Genomic DNA, 10,925 nt, shown 5'->3' on the forward strand with positions numbered 1-10,925 from the left:
CTGCTACCTCTTTGGGTTCTTGGACAGCTTGTAATAAGTCTAAAATGTCCTTATGGTATTTAATGGGAGTTCCTGCCGAGGTTAGGAATTCTCTTTCCTTCCATATGGCAGCAGGGGCGTGCAGAACCAGGTAAGCATGTTTGGAATCTGTGTATATGTTTATTCTCTTATCTTTTCCTAATTTTAGAGCTCAAGTAAGTGCTACTAGTTCTGCCAGCTGGGCACTAGTTCTAAGAAGAAGGAAATTCCTTTCAAGCACTGTTTGATCACTGACTACTGCATATTCTGCTTTGAACTCCATTTTCCATAAATGAACTTCTGTCAGTGTATAGGTTAAGGTCAGGATTGGCTAGAGGAGTTTCTAAGAGATCCTCTCAAGCCACATAGTTCTGGGCTACAACCTGCTGACAGTCATGTTCTTTGTCTGCCCCTTCCTCAGGAAGAAAAGAAGCTGGATTGAGGGCTGCACATGTGAACAGCTATAGTACAGGCCCTTTGAGCATTAAGGCCTGATATTTGAATAAGTTGTTGTCAGACAGCCATAAACCTCCTTTAGAGGCCAGAATTCCAGCTGCATCATATGAAGTCCATAGAGTTAGATCTTTCCCTTGCACTATTTTAACAGCTTCTGAGACCAGTATAGCCACTGTGGCTATGACCCGCTAGCATTGTGGCCAGCCTTTTGCTACCACATCAATTTCCTTACTTAGGTATGCCACCGGTTGTGTCTCCCCCAAATCTGAGTGAGAACCCCCAGTGCTACTCCTGACTTTTCCATAATATAGAGGGAGAAGTCACACCTGTAGGAAGGTTAGAACTGGAGCCTGCAGTAGTGCCTGCTTCAGGGTCTGAAAGGCTGCCTGAGCTATAGGGTCCCATTGTATTAGATGGGTGTTCGCTTTTTGGCTTTTCTTAATCAGAGTGTATAGGGGTTTGGCTATTGCACCATATCTGGGAATCCACAATCAGCAGAAATTAATTATGCCTAAAAATCCCCATAATTATTTTAAGGTTTTTTGATGGGGGAAGGCCAGTATGGTTTGGAGACATTCTCTATCAAGGGCCTGAGTACCCTTAGACAAGATAAGCCCTAAGTATGTTACCTCTTGCCTACAAAGTTGGGCTTTTGGTTTGGAAACCTTATATCCACAGGTGGCAAGGAAGTTTAGGAGGTCCTGGGTAGCCTGCTGACACTGGGCTTCTGAGTTAGCAGTTAAAAGTAAGTCATCCATATATTGAAGAACCAGGGTACCTGGATGTGAAATATGACTAAGGTCCTGAGCTAGAGCCTGGCTAAACAGGTGGAAGCAACCTCAAAAGCCCTCGGGTAACACTGTCCAGGTGAGCTGAGAATTCTGGACTAAAGGTCTTCAAAGGTGAACAGAAACTGGGAGTCAGGATTTAATGGAATACAGGAAAAGGCAACCTTAAGATCTACGACTGTAAACCATTATGCCTCTCCTGGTATTTGAGAAAGCAAGGTGTACGGGTTGGATACAGCTGGGTATAAAGAGATCATAGCTTCATTAACAAGCCTGAGATCTTGCATCAGCCTCTATTGTCCATTAGGTTTTTGTACTCCTAAAATTAATTACAAGAGCTGTTACAGGACTTTACTAGACCCCGAGGTTTTGAGATTTTTACAATATCCTATAGCCCCTTTTTGGCTTCCGGTCTCAGGGAGTACCGTCTTTGGTAAGGAAAAGCCTTGTTCAAATTGGGCATGCATTCTTTGCCATCCAAATTGTCCCTCCATTACCCAAACCTCAGGATTAATCCCTTCTTTAAATAATGGGCAGCAGAGAGGGATTTCCTCCCTGACAATGTTCATGCAGATAATGGCTCGTGCTCTGGCTAACAGGTCCCACCCTAGTAAAGGAGTGGGACTTTCTGGCATGATGAGGAAGGCATGGGAGAAGAGTTTATCTCCCCAGTTACAGCTTAGGGACTGGGAGAGATATCGGGAGACTGCTTGCCCTAGGACTCCTCAGAGAGTTACAGACTCGGGGGACAACCATGCAGGACAGAAAAGCAAAATGCAGAAGGCCGTGCCACTGTCCAGAAGAAGATTAACCTCCTGGCCCTCTATGGTCAGCTTTACCTGGGGCTCAGTGATGATTTGTGCTGGCACTTGCCCTGGGCACCCTCAGTCCTGCTTTTGGGTCATCTGGTTAGCCACTTCAGGCCCTGGGAACCTTTGTCTCCTGGGACAGTGTGCTTTCCAGTGACCCCCTTGGCACAGTGGGCAACGATGAGGAGTTGGTCCATTCCTCTGGGGACAATCTCTCTTAAAGTGTCCTGGTACGCCACAGTGGTAGCAAGCTCTGCAAGGCTGCTGGCTAACCCAAGCCTTTCTCTGTTCTGAGCCCCTTGGGTCTGCTTGCCTGAAGGCCATGACTAGGGCTCAGCCTTTTTCTGGTTCCTCTGGTTCCTTTGACCCTGTTTCTCCTGGTCTCTATAACACTGAGGTTGCTAGATTTAATAATGATTCTAGACTCTGGTCTGGCCTGAGGGCCAGCTTCTGGCACTTCCTCCCAATGTTTTCTGCTGATTGTGTAATAAATTTGTCTTTTAGTGTTAGCTGACCTTCATTGGAGTCTGGTGACAGGGGAGTATACTTTCTTAAGGTCTCCCATAACCACTCAAGGAAGGCTGTTGGGTTTTCTTCCTCTCCCTGAGTTATGGTGGATAACACTGCATAGTTCATGGGCTTTTTCCTAGTTTGCCTCAATCCCTCCAGTCCCCCTGTTCTGAGTCAGGATCCCAGCGAGAGTCCATGCTAGGGACTGCTTGTCTACCTGTAGGGAATCTATCCTTCTCCTCTGGCATCATTTGGTCATGTACTTGACTAAGGTACCAGGTGTCCCCAAACTCTTGAGCTGCTGCTAGAGCAGCCTCTCTCTCATTGCTGGCTAGAGTCTGACTAAGCAATAACATGATATCTTTCCAATCTCATTCGAAGAAGTGACCCAGGCCCTACAGACATCTATGTCCTTGCCCGGGTCTTCTGAAAATTTTCCTAAGTCTGCCTTGATTTGCTTTAAGTCAGAAAGTGAAAAGGGAGTGTATACCTTGGTTGGGCCAAACTCTTCTCCTGCTGCCTGTAGGGAGCAGAGCTGGGCATCCTAGTAGCCTGAGGTGCCTTGGCCACTTTGGCCTTCCCTGACTCCTCTTGGGTTATAGGAGCTGAGGAGACCTGGTCAGCATCGGTGGAGAGAGGAGCCACTGGTAGTCCTGAATATGGGGGTAGTCCTGAGGAGGGGCTAGTAGGGTGTAGGTTACAGGCCATACATAGCTGAGGATTATCCCTTAGAGAAACAGAAAACTTGCACATAGGGGACCTCAATCCATTTACCTTCCCTCTTACAGAACAGGTCTGACTGTAGAGGGATGTTATAATGTATACTTCCCTTAGGAGGCCAGGTTTCTCCACTCAGCAGAGGGCACCGTGGCCACGCTGTTTGTCCGAGAAAAATGAGCTGCTGCTTCTTCAAACACCAAGGGTCGAATTGGTCCCATTTATCCAGGATACGCTTTAAGCATGCTTTTGCCTTGGAAATAGTAGCACCCATCTGAAATCGAACACAGGAATGCCCACATCCCTGGTGAGTCCTTGCAACTGCTAGGCCTAGGACATCCCCCAGTTATAACACCTTGTAGTTTCCTTGTGCCCTAAATGTGCGATCATCTTCTGGGTCCCCCATATGCCAGGTTTAATCATCACACGTATCAGCATCATGGGCACACACTCACTGTCTAAATGTCTTTGTGGCCACCGTACGGACATGGGGACTGCCAGTCTTAGTGGCCCTGTACCAGTGTGTCCTTGAAGATCTAGGCCAATGAGGCTTGGGCAATGGGTGCCAATATTCCCTAGAAAGAGTTCAATTAACATAGGCCTGACCCTAAAACTGCCCCAGAAGGATAAATTTCTTGAGAGGGGCCTCTAAACACAACAATCATAAAGAAGGTAATGGCTGGCCAAATGGCTGAGGATGGAACTATGCCCTCTGGACCCAGGCCTTCTCCTACACCCCACTTTCCATTATAGAAATATACCCTAGGGCTGTGGGGCCTGTAATTAACTATTTGAGGCTCGGACCCAGTCTGACTATGATATTCTAGATGGAGAAGTTCTGCCATACAAAGAGCCAATCCTAGGCAAGACAAGTTGTACATCATTAGATTCTGGCACCTCTCAGTTGGATTGGGAAATTGCGGGTGACAAAAAAGCAAAATATCTTATAGCCTCCCATACCCACTGATAGAGAATTGCTCTGTTAGGGCATAACCTAGCACTGCGGACTATAGGAACTGGCCCCCCTGTGCATTGTAGGAGGTCCTCATGCATAGGAAATATCTTAAGAGGAAAGAGCCAGGAAGAAGTTTCCCTTACAGAAATCTGGACCCAGGAGGCTGGGGCCTGGAAGGCTGGGCATGGCTTACATAGGCAGCTTTTTCTTCAGAGGTTTAAGCAGGGCCACCAACCTCAACTGGACCACGCTGGGAGTTCAGGACCTCACTCTTTCCTCCAGCCAGCCCTTGGCTTGGCCCAAAAAAAGAAAAACCAGCAAGAAAAGGAAACGGGTTCCGAGAAAAACTGACACCCATGGCTTTAGACTGTGGGCTGTGCCTTTGAAAGGCTGGGCATGGCTTGCACAGGTGGCTGCTGCTTCAGCCACCCAAGCCCAGCTACTGCCACCACCATGTGTGGCCCCACGCAGGCCCAGCCACCCCCATTTTGCGGGTGGCACCTGCCTGGCCTTGCCTCTACCACTGCACCCAGTCTTTACCTTCTTAACAAATTTGAAAGCAGTGAAAGAACAAAACAGCAAGTAAAAGGGGTCCGATAGCGAAAGGACAGATTAGTAAGTGAAAGGGGTCCAATACCACTCACCACTATGAAGTCTGATATTCTCCTGGCTGGCTTGCCAAAGATGTAAGAGGGGAGCATGGGGGCATCCTCAAGATGCTCCCCTAGGGGGGGATATGGGGACATCCTGAAGATGCTCCCAATTCCCCAATTTGAGGTTCTTGGCCTCTCTAACCCCAAAGAATGGGGAAAGGGGCCCCAGAGGCATGGTGAGTTTGCCATTTGAATAAATATCATGGACCCAAAGAGTTTTGCAGAGAGTGATTTATTAGGCAGAGAGAAAGAAAGAGAGAGAGAAGGAGAGACAGCTCTCACACTGCCATGGGAGGGGATCCAAAGAAATGATGTATAGGGAGGGAGCAGCAGGATTTTAACCCTTTCGTTATTCCCGCTTCATTCATGTTCTTATCCAATGAGAGGAGTTCTTTCAAACTTCCGCTGGAGTGATTAATCTTTGATTCTGAAACTGGATTGGCTGCTTGGTCCACAACAGAGCCCCCTCCTCCCAGAGCTTTCCGCAGGCTTTTTGGACAAAGAAGCACAAAGAAAAAATAGGATTTTTTCACCTAGCCCGCACATGGGAAACCTAGACAAAGAACTTTACACTCCCAGATGGAGGGGTGGAGCCAGGAAACTCCTGCCTTTGAGACTCCACCCCTCACGGATCTGGGAAGAGTCTCTCGCTAGCTACTCAAGAGGCTGAGGCAAGAGAATTGCTTGAACCCAGGAGGTGGAGGTTGCAGTGAGCCAAGATTGTGCCATTGTACTCCAGCCTGGGCAACAGTGCAAGACTCCATCTCGATCTCTTGACCTTGTGATCCGCCTCCCAAAGTGTTGGGATTACAGGCATAAGGCATGGCGCCTGGCTACAAGACTCCATCTCAAAACAAACAAACAAAAACTAAATGTTGAGTGTGTCACTGAATAATGTAGATTCCAGTAGGGGTGTAGCAGGAACACTGCTATGTGTTCAAAACTATCAGTGAGTGATTCATTCCTTTATTCCTGGGGAAAATGGAGAGACCATGCAGCCCTGGGGAAACTTGCATTGGCAGTCTACTCAGCTCTACTCTTGCTACTTATTCAGAATGAGCATCAGGAGACCATCTTGCCTTTACTTGGAACAAATGGAGTGACCATTAAGTCTCTCAGTCTCCCTTGCCAGTCCTGGTACAAGCCTCTCTGCATGGAGATTCTGCATGGATCTGCATTTTCAAAACCATTCACTTCCTAACTCTTAAGACATGACTAAAATTCTGTCCTTGTTTTGCCTGATGTTTCTAATGGCCTTCTATAATAGGAAGAAGAAAAACAGTGTTGAGTGTAGCACTAAGATCCACAATGTTCAGTCCAAACCCTGACTTCCTACCTTACCAGTTATGCGACCTGGGCTAGTTGCTTGTTTTCTTATCTGAAAATGGAGAAAACCATAACTATCTACATCATGGGGCTGTCTTGAGGATAAATCAATAGTTCTAAATCCAACATACTCCCTGTTACAAATATTTTTTCACTTCCTCTTAAATATCTTGAATTGAAATGCATATATAATGCTACCAACCAAGACACTTTAATGTAATATAAAGAAGAAATGAAAAGTAATTTATAAAAAAGCATGTTTCAATAAGTAAATGCTTAGACGTGATTATTCTAGAAGATTCACTAAATGGCTCCATCGTGACACATATACATGGTATTACCACCATTTACGCAGCAACTATAACCACAAGTCATGAAGTACAGCCAGACACATGAGGTGAAAGTTCTTGGTAGTGAAAAGTTCTTGATAAGGTTCCAAACAAAATGGAATACAATCTTCCTTCAATTTAAGTGGCACACGTGCTCTTGAAAATGTCACTATCTTCAAACCATTCAAAAATTATTTTCTGTTTATATGCAAAACAAAAGTAGGCTCTAAGCTTGAAAAATTATAAACACAAGATTTTGCCTGTAGGAATAGCCACAGAACATTACAGACATGTACATGAGCCAGTTCTTCATTATGTGGGACTGTCCTTCACCTTAAAGGAAGTCTAGCATCCCACTGAATGGCAATGGTACTCTCAAATCCCTGTGACACCAAAAATATTTCTGCAAATTTTTACAATGCCTGCAGGGGGCGATAACATCTCCATTCAGGACCACTGAATTAAATGACAGGAGGGTTCACCACATGGTCAATGCTCCACTTATAAAAGGTTTGGTTGATTGGTTGGTTGGATGGTTGGTTGTGTTTTGAGGGTTTTTCTTTTTAAGGTATTTTTTTTTTCCAATTTTTATTTTACGTTCATGAGTTATATATGCAGGTTCATTACATGCGTAAATTTCATTTCATGGAGGTTTGGTGTACATATTATTTTATAACCCAAGTACTGACCACAGTTCCTGGTAGGTATATTTTTCCATCACTCTCTTCCCACTCTGAACTCTCAAGCAGGCCTAGTGTCTACTGTTCCCTTCTTTGTTTCCTAGCTTCCACTTGAAACTGAAGATGTGGTATTTGGTTTTCTGTCCCTGCATTAATTCCCTTTGGATAATGACCTCAAGTTCCACCCATGTTGCTGAAAAGGGGTTGATTTCATTTTTTATGGCTGCATAGGATACCATGGTGCATATGTACCAAATTTTCTTTATTCGGCCCACCACTGATGGGCATCTAGGTTGATTCCTTGTCTTTGCTATTGTGAATAGTGCTATGATGAACATATACATAACAGTGTCTTTATAGTAAAACAACTTAATTCTTTTTGTTATATACCCAGTAATGGGATTGCTGGGTCAAATGACACTTTAATTTTAAATTATCTGAGTAACCTCAAAACTGCTTCCACAGTGGCTGAACTAATTTACATTCCCACCAATAGTATACAGGCAGTCCATTTTCCCCACAACCATGAATCCCCACCATCTGTTATTTTTTAAATGTTTAGTAATAGTCATTCTGACTGGCATGAGATGATACCTCATTGTGGTTTTGATTTGCATTTCTCTGATGATTAGTGGTATAGAAAATTTTTTTATATGCTTGTTGGCCACATGTATGTCTTCTTTTAAAAAGTGCCTGTTCATGTACGTGTCCATTTGAAAATGAGGTTGCCTTGTTCTTGTTGATTCAAGTTCATTATAGATTCTGGATTTTAGACCTTTGTTGGCAGCATAGTTTGCAAATATTTTTTCCCATTCTGTAGGTTCCCTGTTTACTCTATTGATCATTTCTTTTGCTGTGCATTTCTTTAGTTGAAGTAAGCTCCACTTGCCAATTTTTGTTTTTGTTGCATTTACTTTTGAAATCTTAGTTATAAAATCCTTGCCAGGGCTGATATTCAGGATGGTATTTTCTAGACTTTCTCCTGAAATTTTTAAAGTTTTAGATTTTCCAGTTAAGTCTTTCATCTATCTTGAGTTGATTTTTGTGTATAGTGAAAGGAATAAGTCAAGATTTAATCTTCTGCATATGGCTAGTCAGTTATTCTAGCACCATTTATTGAAAAGGAGTCTTTTCTTCATTGCTTGTTATTATTAGCTTTGTTGAGAATCAGATGGTTATAGGCATGTGGCTTTATTTCTGGTATCTGTATTCTGTTCCATTAGTCTATGTGTCTGTTTTTGTATCAGTACTATGCCGTTTTGGCCACCATCACCTTGTAGTATAGTTTAAAGTCAAGTAATGTGATGCTTCTGGTTTTGTTCTTTTCCTTAGGATTGTTTCAGCTATTTGGGCTTCTTTTTTTTTTTTTTTTTTTTTTTTTTTTTTTTGACTCTATATAAATTTTAGAATAGTTTTTTTTTTAAATTATGTGAATAATGTCATTGGTAGTTTGATAGAAATAGCATTGAATCTGAAAGTTGCTTTGGGAAGTGTGGCCATTTTAATGATAATGATTTTTCCAATCCATTAGCATGAAATGTTATTTTCATTTGTTTGTGTCAGCTCTGCTTTCTTTTAGCAGCATTTTGTAGCTCTGTTTGTAGACATCTTTCACCTCCCTGGTTAGCTGTGTTCCTAGGTATTTTGTTCTTACGGCTATTGTAAATGAAATTTTGCTCTTGATTTGACTCTCATTGACAGTACTGATGTATAGAAATGTTACTGATTTTTCAACATGATTTTGTATCCAAAAACTTTTGTTGAAGTTGTTTATCCAATATAAGAACCTTTGGAAGTTAGACCATGGGGTTTTCTAGGTACAGGATTACATTGTCTGTGAAGAGAAATAGTCTGACTTCCTCTCTTGTTATTTGGATCTTTTATTTCTTTCTCTTGCTGATTGCTCTTTTTAGCACTTCCAGTACTAAGTTGAATAGGAGTGGTAAGAATGGGAATCCTTGTCTTGTTCCAGTTGTCAAAAGAAATGAATGCTTCCAGCTTTTGCCTATTCAGTATGATGTTGGTTGTGGGTTTGTAATAGATGGCTCATATCATTTTTAGGTATAGTTCTTCAATGCCTAGTTTCTTCAGGGGTTTTAACATGAAGAGATGTTAAATTTCACTGAAAGCCTTTGCTGTCTATTGAGATGATTGGGGTTTTTTTAGTTCTGTTTATGTGATGAATCACATTTATTGATTTGCATATGTTAAACCAACCTCATATCCCAGAAATAAAGCCTACTTGATCATGGTAGATTAACTTTTTTATATACTGCTAGGTTTGATTTGCTAGTATTTTGTTGATGATTTTTGCATCTATGTTCATCAGGGTTATTTGCTGTCACTTTCTTTTTTGTTGTTGTGTCACTGAAAGGTTTTGGTATCAGAATGCTGCTGCCATCATAGAATGAGTTAGGCAGGAGTCCTTTCTCTTCAATTTTTTTGCAATAGTTTCAGGAGGATTGGTACCAGCTCTTCTTTATATGTCTAATAGAATTTAACTGTGAACCTGTCTGGTTGGTGGGCATTTTCTGTTTATAAACTTACTATTACTGAGTCCATTTTGGAACTCATTAATGGTCTATTTAGGGTTTTTATTTCTTTCTGGTTCAATCTTAGGAGATTGTATGTTTCCAGGAATTTATTCATAATCTCCTAAGTTTTCTAGTTTGTGTGCATAGAGGTGTTTGTAATGGATGGAGTTTTTTGTATTTCTGAGTGTTGGTGGTAATGTTCCCTTTGTCATTTCTGATTGTGCTTATTTTGATCATTTTTTTCCTTTATTAGTCTAGCCTGCAGTTTATCAATTTTAGTTAGTCTTTCAAAGAGCCAACTTTTGGTTTTGCTAATTATTTTGTATGGTTTTCCTCATCTCCATTTCATTCAGTTCAGCTCTGATTTTGATTACTTGTCTTCTGCTAGCTATAGGATTTGTTTGCTCTTGTTTTCCTAGCTCCTCTAAGTGTGATGTTAGGTTGTTAATTTCAGCTCTTTCTAATTTTTTGATGTGGGTGTTTAGCACTATAAATTTTCCTCTCCCCGCCGCTGCTCTGCCGCCTGGGCCCATGGCCGCAGCCCTGGCGCTGGTGGCGGGGATCCTGGCGGGGGTCCTGGCGGAGGCGGGGCTGCCGCGCTGGAGAGCGCTTCCGCACCTTAAAAAGAGAAACACAGACAGATGCTTCCACCACTCTGAGTGCTTCAGTGGCTGCTGCCTCCTGGACTTGGATTCGGGTGGAGCCTTCTGTGCCCCCAGGGCCAGAATAACCATGATCTGCTTGCCCCAGACCAAGGGAGCCATCAACATCATCTGCCCTTGCCGAATGGGCTTGAGGTGCACGTCCGAGGACTTGGTGTGTTCCCGCCGGTGCCATATGATTTAGAGGAAGATGCAGGCTGGTCACTGCTCCCTTGGGGCCGGAGGCCCTGGGCACCACCAACTTGCTCCAAATCCAGCTCCTGAGACATTAAAGTCACTTCCTGGCAAAAAAAAAAAAAAAATTTTCCTCTCAACACTGCTTTAACACTGCTTTAGCCATGACTCAGAAATTCTAGTATGTTGTCTCTTTGTTTTCATTAATTTCAAAGAATTTCTTAATTTCTGCCTGTATTAGTCCATTTTCATGTTGCTGATAAAGACATATGCAAAACTGGGTAATTTACAAAATAAAGAGGTTTATTTGTACT

General features: G+C 42.9%; 1 pseudogene; it reads left to right on the forward strand.

The window, feature by feature from the left end:
* The first annotated feature begins 10,306 nt into the window (after nucleotides 1–10,306).
* Nucleotides 10,307–10,716, forward strand: LOC141584154 (colipase-like protein 2 pseudogene; annotated as a pseudogene).
* Nucleotides 10,717–10,925: the final 209 nt, after the last annotated feature.

This window comes from Saimiri boliviensis, chromosome 4 (assembly GCF_048565385.1).
Source record: "Saimiri boliviensis isolate mSaiBol1 chromosome 4, mSaiBol1.pri, whole genome shotgun sequence".
NCBI lineage: Eukaryota > Metazoa > Chordata > Mammalia > Primates > Cebidae > Saimiri > Saimiri boliviensis.